We start from the raw sequence: 14,570 nt of genomic DNA, 5'->3' as shown, positions 1-14,570 counted from the left end.
GGGTAAAATGACTATTTTACCCCTGCTATGGTGTGGGTCATAACCAAGGTCCAAACCCTTTAATTCTTTCTAAGCCCATCAATGGCCCTCTAAAGGCCCACTAATGGCCCAATTTTCTAAATTAGACCTAACTCCTCATATGGACCTACCTAAGCCCAAAAAAGCCCTTGGCCCATAATCTGACTTCTGAAGGGCCAATCACAAGATAGGGTTCCCAATCAACTATTGGCCCATTAATGGCCCAATTTGCTATATTGGGCAAAAATTCCTTTATTGGGCCTTACCCTAAGCCCAACACCTATAATTGGCCCATATTCACTAACTCCTGCTGGCCCACTAAGGCCCAATGTCCAAAATACAGCGCACACCAAGGCCCAAAACACAAGGTCGAAACTGACTGCGTTACGCGGGGAGTACTCAAGAGTACGCTTAGCGTAAGCGCTTGATGGCGAGTACGCTGGGCGTACCTACACGTACACTCAATGTAATACCCTAATAAGTCCTTTCTCTATTAAATGCTTAATATTCCGAGTCAGAAGCTACAAACTTATATCCAAGTCTTATTCCATGCCTTAAACCATAAATTTGCTTACTTTATGGCTTCCATGACTCACATAAGCTCCAACTCCAAAAACCATAATCTATTTCCATGGAAAAAGGTCTTAACTCATGTATGAACTCATTTGGACCATCAAGATATCAACTTTCTATTCTAGGGAGCCATTTTGCACCAAGGGAGGCAACCCTTGGTCTGGAAATCAGATTTAAGCCATAAAGCTTTCACCTTTGGACCAAAAACTAAACCATACTAGATCTGAGCACCCTTAAGTAAATATGTGAGCCTTATACCTTCAAAGTGTTCCAGAAGATGATGTTATCTCAGATCTATAAGCTCTAGCCTCCAAGGTGACTCCTTGCCACTCTTCTTCTTTTCTTTTCCAAGCTTTAAACCACCAAACTAAGATTCCCAAGATCAAGATCTCACAAAATGAAGGGTTGGGGCGTTCTAAAGTTTCTCTGAAGTTGGGGAGGCTGATAAAGGGGCTAGGGTTGAAGCCAATATGTTCTTTATATAGTGGCACTCCGTAAAATAGGGTTTAAAGGCTTTTAGTGTATGCTGGGCGTACTTCTCGTACGATGGGCGTACGCCTTCAACACCAGCGATCAAATGCCCCGCTACGCTGGGCGTACCCAGCTAAACACATGCATGTACTTTGTGCATGCTAGTGACTTCCTTGACAACTTTTCCATTAAGGGGCCATAAATGTCGATATCTTTGAAGTGTCATAACTCCTTCATTGTAGATCCGTTTCCGATGAAGTTTATATCCACGGAAAGGTGGCGAGAAGCCCTACGCTTCTAACAACACACCCCGGCCCGAAACCTTCTTGAATAAAACTCAAAACCCATATATGACCAAAATACCCCTAGCCTTGACTTCTGGATCCATAAATGAATGCTTTTCCGAACAGGGTGTTACACATACATGAATGCATCAATATGTGTTTTATTATTTTTTGATCAACCATTGAGCAGATTCAACAATATTTGAAAACTTGCTAGTTCCAAACTATAATGCATTTAGCTTATGGATATTTAGCTCTTAAATCTCCAAATTGCTCCCACTTTGAAAAAACACTTTTAATAACATCTCTTATGGAATGACAATTAATGCGATTAGTAGAAACTTCATCCTAAACAATCGTTTAGGATATTCTACATCAACTTCATCTATTTCATCCTTAGCCTAAGTAAGTATTTAATCCGTTCGTTTGGTTGAAAATATATATGTTCAATATATATTTGTTGCAGTGAGCATAATTCCAAAAATTATAAAGTAAATAGTTCTTTTAAAACGTCATATACTGGACTGCAAGGTCTATGTTTTATCCTCTTTAAAAACTTGTACTATCAACATTCAACTAGTAGCTAGGTGACCCTATCCTACTAGAGAATACGAAGGCTACCTCAAATATGAAAATATAGATTCAAGTGACGTAGTGATCCTGTGCCACAAGAAGCATACTAATGACAAGTGAGTGTTTTGTCAGAATGAGTTGTGAATCAATTCCACAACTCCTAAGATGTTCCAAGAAAACTTGTTCTACAATAACTCATTTTCTTTATCACAACAAAGGTTTAATGATGATCTCATTAAGTTGTATTTCAATCTTCACTACGAAACAATTTGATCAAATTAAAAGGTTTCATCAACAACGAATAAAATTCGTCAGTGAAATTGATTAAACATCTACCACCAAATCCATTCATGGATTGAAAAAGATTACATACATCACTTATGTATAACTCTTTGTCAATCCTTTTGTTCTTTAACTACTAATAGACGAAGACACTTGTGAATACTCATCCCATATAAATAGGATTCACATATATCAAATGAATCAAGCTAGTTTGCCTTTAAAAATTTCATCCTTTTGAAGTTGGTATATGTATTTCTTATTTACATTGTCATGATGATTATGACATAGATAAGTTCCAATCAAATATCATTTGATCATATAGGTGTTAATGTCAGAACTATTATTTAATTAAAGATTATAGATTTACTTCATAAATAACCTTATGAGTAAATATTCTTTAACACATAATACATCGTTTCAGAACATGAATGCAAACATCCATTAAATGATAAGTAAATCTAGATTTAATCATAAATTACAACTGTTACATGTCCCTATAAGAATTGGCACAAAAGATATGTTGTTTAAATAAAAGACTATAACAACACTTGTTATATCTTCAACACGAAGTACCATTCATTTGTAATTAGTTGAATATTTCTTCCAATTGTCAGCACATAATATCAATTATTAGTGTCATCTGATGTATAACATACTCAAGTGAATGATGGAAAAATAAATAATTTTATCATATAGATGTATGAAGTCTTGTCCAAGTTAGACTTCTTTTGCTCGATGAGATTTGAGGAGCAATTCCTCTTTTAGTCTCTAGTTTCTTCCACAATGGAAACAACACTAATCATTTGGTCCTTTCTTAATTCCTGGGTTTATGCTGTATTTCCCTTAACTGAACTATAAGTCTATATGAGTGCACAATCTCTTAGACTTCCTTTTATTCAATGATTGACCATACTTGAAGCTATTTCTAGTGTTCTGATTGAATATATGATTTACTTGATGAGACATCTGATATGTTTCATAATTATCCAAGACTTTCTGCAATTCATGGTTAATTTCTTCAATATGATGTGAGACACATCAACCTCATCACAATAATACTTTCATTAAAGTATCATGATCAAGCTAACTGGTTGTAGAGGTTATTCAGGCATGAGAACTTTCAGTATATATATATATATATATATATATATATATATATATATATATATATATATATATATATATATATATATAATTTCTATTTATCTTAAAGGTAGAACCTCAAGAAATTATAACTACAAAATGTTATTGTCTCTTGAAAGTCAACAATAGATAGGTTTTGCAAGGCGTAATATTATTAATAGTTATCAACAGAATTTAACAAAGTTTCATTTAGTATTTTCAATATTTAGTCTTTAAAAATTAATACCTTATATTGTTTCTTAAAACATTATTTATTAAAGTCTTGGATCCAAGTAACGAAACAAGTAATTGGTTAAGTGACCTTTATCCCATAAACTTATTCAAACTCGGTTGGTAGCAATTAGCAATTGCATACGATATGTAACTCCTAGATTATGGGATACTAAATAACTATTGTTCAGTTTGGTATGTTTATCCCATCTATGTCCCAAAACTCTTATGCTTAGGCGACCCTTTTCACATAAGAAATTGATCAAATCATCCATTTAAAAAACATGTGAGTTCTATTTCACAAATGGTTAGGTGACCTTTATCCCATAAGCAAATACAAAAGACATTGACTATTTTTCACAACTCAAATGAATAAGGTGACCCTAAAATCCATATGAACTACACAAAAATCCCAAGTGAATTTTAAATGGAGTGCGCAGATTTGAAGTTTTGTAAATAAGCGTTTATATATGTTTTACAACTATAGTTTAGAAAAACATGGTCTCATGAATATTGCATGCATCCAACAATTCATGTACCCTTTTGTATAATTCATATAACTTGTTATGAGGTTCTTAAGGTGTCAAATAAAACATTTTTTTTGCCATTAAACACGTTCTATTATAAACTAAAATCTGGTATTTTAAAGTTTACCCATAGATCGGTTTTAAGAACCGGTAATAGTCTTAAGAAAACTATATTTTATACTTAAGACTTGGATTTTTGGATGAAATATATAATCACTATTTTAAATCTTCTTTTAACAATAAAAAACTTATGACTTCATGAATTTATAGAGTAAACTCATTTTATTTTATAAACTCAATTTTATGCATCTTATAATAAAAGTCATATTTTGATAAACCAAAACTTGGGTGATGATACTTATGTTTTAAATCTCATTTATTATGCATAAAGCATAATATCAACATGTTGTGTTATGTTTAAAACACCAATATAATATATTAAGTTTCGATGCAAAAATAATAACTAGTTTTATTATTTGTCGTTATAACGCTATAAACCGATTTTAGTCTTTTTAATAAAAAAACTTCTTGGTTATTATAAAGACATGGATTTTATATAAAGATTAAAAATATTTTAAACCATTTCAAATATTTTAAAGTTGGGTATTTATAAGTTTTACAATAAAATTATTTTCAACAAAAAATTAAATTTTAACCGGTAACCGGTAACCGGTAAAATGTTTTTATAAATATCCATTTATAAACAAGTTATGTTATCTTTTAAATATTTTTTACTCAAACTACAAGTGATACTATCTTATGAAAAAATGTTATTTGACATCTAAAAATCATTTTCATACATAAAACATAACATGCATTTAACATAAAATAAACATCACATACATGCATTATAATGTGTATAAACCAAGCCATGTCTAGTAATAATTTTTGTGAGCTGTCACAAGAATTATTAAGTCTTTCATAAATGACTTAAGGGACACTTCAAAAGGTCTTCAAGGAGGCCATTTCTTCATATTGTTACAATTAAAATAAATACAGCTAGTCTAACTAATTTATTGCAACAATTCAACAAATGAAAAAAATACTTATTTATCTATTACATCTTATGAATAAATAAATATCAATCAAACACAATAAAAAGGTCTAAATGACTTCTTTATACACAAAAACATATCAAATATTATAACAAAGAACTATGTGTTTTTTCTAAGGCAACTTTTATATAACCAAAATGCATGGAAAATGGTTATATGTAAAAATAAATAATTTTAACTAAGAAGTTGTCAAAGAAGATAAATATGGATTTTTCTTTACCCAAAATAAATCCATGCTTGTTTTCCAAAAACCAAAGATTATCAAACATAAAACATCATTCTAACATATAAAAGATGGCTCTGATACCACTGTTGGGTGTTTTGATATGAAATAAAAGGTTTGTTTTTTATAAAAACTGACATTGGAAGACTTTAGAAATAACAAGTTTATTTTTAGTTAATAACAAAACAAAAACATCATGGATCCATTTATAGAGGTTAGAATGAAATAAAAAAAAACAACCATAGGATGTTTTATAGATATCTTTTGAAGCCTATGAACCCACTTGGTTTTGGGGTGTTAATGAAGATAACAAAAATCAAAGTGTATGATTTCTCTACAAGTATCCACCGTCAAGAGTAAGACACTTGGAATGCTAGTTCCTTCTTGTATTATTGAGTATCTGAAGGCTTTAAGTGCTTAACTTAAATAAGAACTAAAGGGAACAACTCGGGAAGTCTTCTAAACACCAAAGTAAAGCACCAAACTTCAAAGGTTTGGTGCTTCTCCATAGTCACGGTTTTAGAGAGAAGAAGAAGGGAAGAAAGAAGATCAAAACTTGCACATTTCTCATTCATAAGACACGCTTATATAGTCCATGAGAGGTAAGTCCTAACCATTAAAATAATGTAAAGTAATGGTAGCGTTTAAAATTATGGGAGACAAAATGTGGAAGGTTGAAAAAGCAACCTCCCACACCATCATTATGCTTTCGCCATGCCTCTTTAAAAAGAAAGATTCTTTATTTTTTAAAAACTTCATGTTTGTAAATTATAAACTTTGTCTTTAGGTAAAAGACAAAAGAGTCCAACTAGTCCAAAATGTTGTGCATGACTTATTAACTGATATCATATGAAATAATAACTAGTAATACTCTCTTATAATTATTATTTTCACAAAACGATAATTATTCTCTCATTAAAATATAAGAATGGATATTATTTATTAATAATCATATTAATAATAAACATACAAAATGTGCCACCTTGATAAAGGTGTGATCCTATAGGATCATATTACTAGCAATATTACTCCATAATGATTCTTGGACATATAGATCCAACAAGGAAAACATATGTCACTTATGATAAAAATGTAATTGTTGAGACCTCATCTAAGAAAACCAGTTCTCCTTGGACAGTTTCTTCTTCTGTTATTACTGCTTACTCGAATGGGATAATTTTTAAACCTAAACAACTTCTAAAGATGCTCAGAACATTGTTGCTCGTAAACCTTCTAAAGGTTTGAAAGAAAAGTTTGAATGGAAAGTGATAAAGTCTGAGAATGCAACTAAAACACCTGTGAAAACGGTTTCTCCATCAACATCTCGGAAAACTGCCCCCCCCCCCCCCCACCCGAGGAAAGCAATAACCAAACAACCAATGGCTGATTATATCTTTTGGATAAATGAAAAGACCTTGACTTTTTGCATCTTTCCAAAATATTCTCGAAAAAAGCCTTCCGAGAAACCAACTACTCAGAAATCACAAACCTAGTCCAAATCCCATGCCAAAGTCCCTAAAATTAACTTGTAGCCTAAAAACTCCAAAGCTCATTGATTTTGCAGGCATTCTGTGCTTCGGAACAAAATACAATATGGTATATTGAAAGTGCTTGTTCCATGCATATGACTGGGTAGAAAGATTTTTTGCGTGGTTAGAAGCTCCCTCGTATTGCTGGTTAAGTTACTTATGGAAACAATTTGAATTCTCAAATTCAAGGTCATATGTAACATTTGGACCTTGTAAGTTTCCCTTCAACCATCATTAAACAATATATTTGCATTATTGGTCCCTTGGCTAGTAAGCGGGGTCTACTCTATGACCATGCTTACTGTACTAGATGGACCATGATTGCAAACGTTGCCCATGTACGTTGGGCGTACGTGGGGTCACGTTGGGGATACTCATACAAGGGGCAAACCCTAATTTTTAGGGTTTTCACCCTATTTAAAGCCCTTAAGTCCCTCATTGTCACAACTGGAAATTGTGTGTCATGTAATCTATACATTCAAGCTAATGTGAATCAAAAACTTCAATCAAATACATTATACAAGTACTACAAGTAGTCATCAAACAATTGGAAAACCCTAGAAGTTCTTGTTAAGTCTATTTTGGACTAGAACTTCCTTATTGGATCCAAATGGACCAATAAGCTTCCAATTGGACTATCATGGGCTTAGAACCCTAATTGGGCTCTAATTGGACCCACATCTATTTATTTCAATATTGTGAGCCATGTTGGACCTAGAATGAAATAAATTAATGACTATGAACCATAATTAACCTAATTTGACCCTAACAAGTCATAAAAAAAATCACATTTAAATTTATTTGGACCAAAAATCACTCAACTTAACCATGAAAATTGGGCTTAAGTATTTAAGGCCCAAACACCCTCATTTCCTCCATCATTCTCGGCCCAAAAGCTCAAGCCCAAGAAGAGGGTTGACCTTAGTGTGCCACCTCCTTATTGTCTTGTGGATCTCCATGCAAATCCATTCCATGTATCCATGCACATCACTTCATGTCTATATCTCCCTCTCTCTTCTTGAACTCGGCCGAGAGCAACACCACACACACACAAAACACTCACAAACTCTCTCTAAAATTCACTCAAGACTTCTTCCTCTTCTCCATCCAAAATCTCAAAAATTAGGAAGCATTCAAGGAAGTTCTTCCACAAAATCATCATCTAAGGTAAGGTTTTGCTTGGATCTATGACTTGTATTCCTTATTTATCAAAAATCTCTTCCTAATCCATGCAAAAATCATGATCTTGCACTCTAGAAACCCCATAAACTCGAAAATTTCATCAAGGAGTGCAAAGGCCAAAAATCACTTCATTTCTTCCAATCTTCCTTCAAAAACCGAATCAACACCCAAGGTGAGCTTCATACCCCCTATTTTCTGTTTTTATGAGTTTTGTGGGGGGGGGGGGGAATACAAGTGAAAGTGTAGATCTATATGTGTTTGTATGCCTTGTATGATTTCCATGCTTATATGTATGCATTTGTGTGTTATAATGTTGGATCTAGCCATAAAACCCCTCAAAACCGAGATATATCTTGTGTTAAATGATTTTAGCTTCAAATATATTTCTAAATACAAAGTGTTTCAAGAAAAATGACTAAGTGGTTTAGTAACAATTTTCTTTGGGTTAAAAACACAAATTTTGGGCCTAAAATGTGAAAAATACAAAATTAAGGGTCCAAATGGGCATATCACGAATTCTGATGGATGAAGTGTGCCAAAACAGTTTCCATAAAACAATTTCTGGAAATATACTCATTTAGGGGATTAAAAACATAAATTTCAAGCTTAATGGGCTAAAAATGACATTTTCAGCCCAATGAGGCCCATTATGCGAATTTTTCTGTTTTGGAGGGCCAAAACTGTGATTTTCTGTAAAACAGTGGACCATAAGTGATCCAAGTCCTTTTCAAAGGTTTAAAATGCTTTTTAAATTTAAAAAGGACCAAAGTTGCAAAAATTTTCCAATTTGGGCCAAAATTGTCAAAGTTGCGAAAAGAAAGGATTAAAACCGAGAAAACTGCATTTTCAGGGACTTAAACTGTTATCTATGAAAAAGATGCTGAAAAATATTAATTTCAATAATTTTTGGTGTCAAAATGTCAAGAAAATTAGTTTAAGGACCAAACCGGGAAGTATTTAATAAAAGGGTTGAAAATGTAAATTTTACAAACAATGAGGGGCTGAAAACAGAAATATTTCAAGGCTAATTCAATATATACAATTTGATCAAATAATGGCACCACGACTATCGACGAAATACAATACATTACAATACCAAAAGTCGTTGTTAAACGAATTGGCTCGGTCTCGAGCCAATAGAAATCTACAACTACTAACACTACGACACTACGATTCATACAAGTAACGTTTGGTAATACATATACATGCGAGTGTGCACAGACGTCTACGCACCATCTTTGGGCCCCACAAGTGTAAAATCTTGTTCGTTGAGCCTAGCTAGCCCAATGACCTGATCTTAAGGCCCGAAGACATTTTTTTTACGGAGTGTTGGGTTTTACCGATCCGACACAACGTAAATGGACTTTCAATGGCTTGTATACTACTGGTCCCCAAGGGTCCTTTGGTATTGCTAGTAAAGTCTACATTTCATGCGAGGCGGGTCGGGGACCCCTCGTACATTTTTATCCCCAACCGGTTAATGGAGTCACCGGGGTCTTCGTGACCTCTTTCTCTTCGGATGTGGGACTACACCTAGTCAGGGCGATTGGATAACGTGATTAGTACGGACGACGCCTTCGGGATCGTTAGTATAACTATAAACTGGGCGTTTGTGTAATGCGGGTTTGTAGTAAATAATCATGCTCGAGAACCTTCCAACGTCGCCTGGGACTGACACTATACGCTATGCAATGGTTTCAATGTAACTTCATGTAATTCAAGGAACTAGGAGAACATCGGGTTTTCCTAGGGTTTTCAATACATACAGATTTGAAATGCATACGACTTCAATGAACATTTTTTTTTACAAGTATAGAAACAAACAAGCATACCTATGGATCTTCACAAACGTTTTCCAAAGCTTTTCTTTTCAGAAAATATCGGATTTTCTGGTGGTTTTTCAAACAATACAAACATTGGATTTCAAACACTACTTATGAACTCACCAACATTTCATATGTTGACGTTTTTCAAAATACTTGTATTCTCAGGGAACCAGTGAACCAAAGGAAATCATATTCAGTGACGGCTTGCAGTTTATTTTCGAACCGAACAATTTAATTTTTGTTGGAATATAATGTTTAACAATGTATGACATGTAAACGCTACTGGTTGTACTATATTAATGAATGGTGACGAATGTTGTTATGTTTCATATATCTTCAATGTTATGGTATTCAATTGAGTCACGACAGCCCCCGGACGTTTCCGCCGTCTGGTTCGGGGGTGTGACAGGTTGGTATCAGAGCTTTGTTTATAGTGAACTAGCATGTCGAGCCATACATTGATATGCAACTATAAACCAAAAAGAGGGACTAACATAACTCTGAACAAAACAAGTAAATAAAACACACTTGCTTGCATTAGGAATAAGGACCTAACGCTGAATCAAACACAATAATGCTGGTATCTCGGTTAATTCGGGACTGTTCTTAGTGATACCAAGGAGTGAATGTAGCCTGATCAACTACATTCTCTCCAAGGTAAAACTAACACACGTCTTGATGAGATCGGGATAGCCAGGGAACCTAAAACTATACCCTTTATCACCCAAAAAGAGAATGTTTGCTTAGTCTGTACAATAGTCATAGCATCCTAGGATAATGTTAGCATATTTACGTACTCGCGCAGACAGCATGGCTGGTTTTCATCACCCTGGAGACCCCTACTTCCCTAATCAGGGAAACAACGGGTGGCTAGAGGAGGAGGAGGAGCTTGAGGAGGAGCAGCAGGGTATCCAGTTTCATCAGGCCTTAGTAGCTCACGGGATGCTTGTGGATGAGCCAGGAGAGAATCCAGGTGAAGCACACGATGTCGGACCCGACGAATACGTAGACACTGACTACGAATTTGGAGAGCTCGACGATGACGATGAAGACGGCCAGGTCGGGGACCAGGACCCCGTCCCGCCATACGAGGACGAGGCACGACTAGATCACCCTGCTCCACCAGCGAACCCCCCAAGAGAGAACCGTTCCCTCGAAGCTGAGATCGCCGCACTGCGACAACAGCTGTATGCTATGGAGGCTCGGGCAGTGCAAGCAGAGCATGAGAGGGATGAGGTTATAGGAGACATGGCAGAGATGGCGCAGCTACTGGCACAACATTTCGGCATATGACCTCGGCACCACCTCCTGACGCAGCTCATCGCGGTTAGGGATAGACTCATCGTAGTAGATCATTAGGAACTATGTTATGTACTCTGGCTCTATGTTTAAGTGACTACACTACTCATGGAGCCGTTATGCTGTCGGATTAGTGTTACTTATGTATGCTCCTACGAGCAAATTTTCTTGTATTAAATGCGGATAATATTAATGAACTTTTGCGTGTTTATCAGTTGTTATGTGTTGAGACGTTATGATTGTATGCTCGATGGTAGTAATGTTTAGGTTCGTATCATACACCTAGTTAGTAGGGTCGCAACCTCACAGAAACCACGTACACTCAACATCTTTCCGTTTCATGACAGAAAGATGCCTCGCCCAGCTACTCGCGGAAATCCCGAACCAACCCCGCCCGAAGTTGACTCCACTGCTTTCCAGGCAGCCGTGTCTGCTGCGGTCACAGTAGCTATGGCACAACTTCACCGAGGGAACAACGGAGGAGGTAACGGGCAAGGATCCGGAAGTTTGAACAACGGGACGAACCAAGGACTCACTAAAACGTGCACCTACAAGGATTTTGCGAACGCTAAACCCCGAACTTTCAACGGCACTGGAGGAGTGATCGCTCTAAAGCGATGGATCGAGAAGGTAGAGTCGGTATTCGAGATATGCGAGTGCCCCGAGCAGATGAAGGTGAAGTTCGCGGCCTGCACTTTCGTGGACCAAGCACTCACCTGGTGGAATGGGCACGTAGAAGCTATGACACTCCCTGTCGCCAACTCTATTCCATGGACAGAAATGAAAGAGATGTTAAAGGCTGAGTACTGCCCCCGAGGCGAAATACAGAAGATGGAACAGGAACTATGGAATCTCACGGTGCAGAATGGGAACATCGATGCTTACATATCGAGATTCAGCGAACTATCTCTGTTGTGCCCGGGAATGATCACATCAGAGGGAAAGAAGATCGAACGATTCATCTGGGGACTGACATCCCCCATTCAAGGGAATGTGATAGCTGCGAACCCTGAAACTTTTGACAGTGCAAAGAGATTGGCAAAGAGGCTATATGATCATAACCACAAAAAGGGCGAGAAGCCAGTGGAGACTAAGAAGAAAAAGGAGGGTGATGGTATGAAAGGATGGAACAACAAGAGAAAGGGGCGTCAGGGCCCCGAGGCCTCTAAAAAGCAGCAAACCGTGGCAGTTAACGCTGTCACCGCACCGGTTCCAGCCACACCACATGCTCCAGCCTCAGCTGCTTCAAATGCTTCAAGATCCTATTCCGGTAATCTTCCCAAATGCAACAAGTGCGGTTTCCATCACCAAGGAGAATGTAGGGAGTTCCATTGCACCAGTTGCAACCGAAGGGGACACACTGCAAGGTTCTGCAGGACTTATCCTTCTCAGAACCAGAGTCAGGGAAACAATCAGAACAACAACAACAACAACCACCGCAATAACAACAACACCAATTCCGGTAGCAACAATACAGGGCTTAGCCACACCTGTTTCGGGTGCGGAAGGACGGGACACTTCCGTCGGGATTGCCCTAACAACAACAACTCAGGAAACAGAGGAGCAGGAAGAATGCTGACTATGGGTCAGAGTGATGCAGTTCAGGACCCCGCAGTTGTGACCGGTACGTTCCTCCTAAACCACACTTATGCATGCATCTTATTTGATACCGGAGCGGAGCGAAGTTTCGTAAGTGAGAAGTTTAAACATTTATTAAAACAACAACCCCATAAGCTAAATGAAACCTATACGGTGGAAATGGCCAATGGGAAAACTGAATCCACTAGGGAAATCTACATCGGATGTACCCTAACCTTCAACCAACACGCCTTACGAATAGATCTGATGCCAATATCAATTAGGAGTTTCGATGTGATTATCGGCATGGATTGGTTAAGCCCCCACCATGCTGAGATTATGTGCCATGAGAAGGCCATTCGCCTTCGTCTCCCAAATCACGAAACCCTAGTAATTTACGGAGATAAACCCAGTACGAATCTTCGTATCATTTCGTGCATCAAAGCACAAAAACACTTGCGAAAGAACAATTTGGCGTTCTTGGCTCACATAGTGGACAAGACCAAAGAAGAAACTAACATCCAAGACATTCCAGTAGCGTGTGAATTTCCGGACGTGTTTCCCGAAGATCTTCCAGGAGTACCCCAAGAGAGACAGGTTGAGTTTCGAATCGACCTCGTTCCAGGAGCAACTCCTCTCGCTAAATCACCATACCGGTTGGCTCCTGCTGAAATGCAGGAATTGTCCAGCCAACTCAGTGAGCTTCTGGACAAGGGATTTATCCGACCTAGCTACTCGCCATGGGGAGCTCCGGTGCTCTTTGTCAAAAAGAAGGACGGATCTTTCAGAATGTGTATCGATTACAGAGAGTTAAATAAACTCACTGTCAAAAACCGCTACCCACTCCCACGAATCGATGATCTATTTGACCAGCTCCAAGGAGCTAGTTATTTTTCTAAAATAGATCTACGGTCCGGATACCACCAACTCAAAGTCCGAGAAGAAGATATTCCTAAAACCGCTTTCCGAACCCGCTACAGACATTATGAATTCGTCGTAATGCCCTTCGGTCTAACAAATGCACCCGCCGCATTTATGGACCTAATGAATCGAATTTGTCGACCGTTCCTAGACAACTTCGTCATTGTGTTTATCGATGACATCCTCGTCTATTCTCGAAGCAAAGAGGAGCATGGCCAACATCTCCGACAAGTCCTAGAGACGCTGCGGTCGAAAAAGCTTTACGCCAAGCTCTCTAAGTGTGAGTTTTGGCTACGGAGCGTGAATTTTCTAGGTCACGTAGTAAGCCAAGATGGAATTCATGTGGATCCTTCTAAGGTCAAAGCTGTGGAAGGATGGGCAACTCCGACTACGCCCACCGAAATTCGTCAGTTCTTAGGCCTAGCAGGTTACTATAGGAGATTCATCCAAAACTTCTCTAAAATTGCCAAGCCACTTACCTTGCTTACGCAAAAGAGCGTGCCATTCAAGTGGACAGACCGACAAGAGACTGCGTTTCGAACCTTGAAGCAAGCTCTCTGTAGCGCACCTGTGCTATCTCTACCCGAAGGAACGGAAGATTTTGTAGTCTACTGTGACGCGTCAAATCAGGGCTTAGGTTGCGTTCTCATGCAACGTGGAAGAGTGATAGCATATGCGTCCCGCCAACTAAAGACGCACGAAGTAAATTACACGACCCATGACCTAGAACTGGGAGCCGTGGTCTTCGCTCTGAAAATTTGGAGGCACTACCTGTACGGCATAAAGTGCACCATCTTCACGGACCACAAGAGCCTCCAGCACATCTTGAATCAGAAGGAGCTGAACATGAGACAACGAAGATGGGTGGAATTGTTA

The sequence above is a fragment of the Lactuca serriola genome, chromosome 4, assembly GCF_051521515.1.
Source record: "Lactuca serriola cultivar US96UC23 chromosome 4, Lser_US96UC23_V15, whole genome shotgun sequence".
Taxonomy (NCBI): Eukaryota; Viridiplantae; Streptophyta; class Magnoliopsida; order Asterales; family Asteraceae; genus Lactuca; species Lactuca serriola.
This window is presented reverse-complemented; position numbering follows the sequence as displayed.